The sequence below is a fragment of the Galeopterus variegatus genome, unplaced genomic scaffold, assembly GCF_000696425.1.
Source record: "Galeopterus variegatus unplaced genomic scaffold, G_variegatus-3.0.2 Scaffold8355, whole genome shotgun sequence".
Lineage (NCBI taxonomy): Eukaryota > Metazoa > Chordata > Mammalia > Dermoptera > Cynocephalidae > Galeopterus > Galeopterus variegatus.
In genome coordinates this window covers 82,040-82,678 of record NW_007734466.1, presented here as the reverse complement: position 1 = coordinate 82,678, position 639 = coordinate 82,040, and positions in this window count along the sequence as shown.

The window sequence follows — 639 nt, the reverse complement described above, 5'->3', positions numbered from 1 at the left end:
TAGGTGTTGTCTGCCAGATTTACACCTGAGCTCCTCTTCCCGAAAACTTTACCCATGTGGAAAGCTGGGGCAATTGGATGGTTCAAATAATTTGTTATCTATCCCTCATGGGTCACTATCTGTCATTGATGTGCGATGTTTTGAAAACAATTTTTTTCCAAACATTTTAATTTTTTGGTTGTTTTCAGATGTTATTCCATCTTGGCTGGAAGTGGAAATTGTGATACCTTTTAAGAGATTTTGTTTATAACTATTTTGTTGGGGGTATTTAGTTATAATTTTAATTTCTTATATTTATATTTAGAATCCCGTTATTAAACTGTTTATTAAATCATAATATATTTTCTAATTGATTCTCTTTCATTTTCTAAGTAATTATTCTCTCTATATTGATAATTTTCCATCATATCTTTCCAATAGTTGCATTTCTAATTTTTCTCTCTTATCTTATTTACGTGGTCTAGACTTCCAGAACAATAATTAATAAGGTTGATAATGAACATCAGAACTTTATTCCTAGTGGTAGTGAGAAAAACTTCAGCATTTCACTGTAAGTATAACGTGCAATGTTGGTGTATCAGTTCATTTTTGTGTTGCTATAACAAAATGCCTGAAACTGGATGATTTATAAAGAAAAAT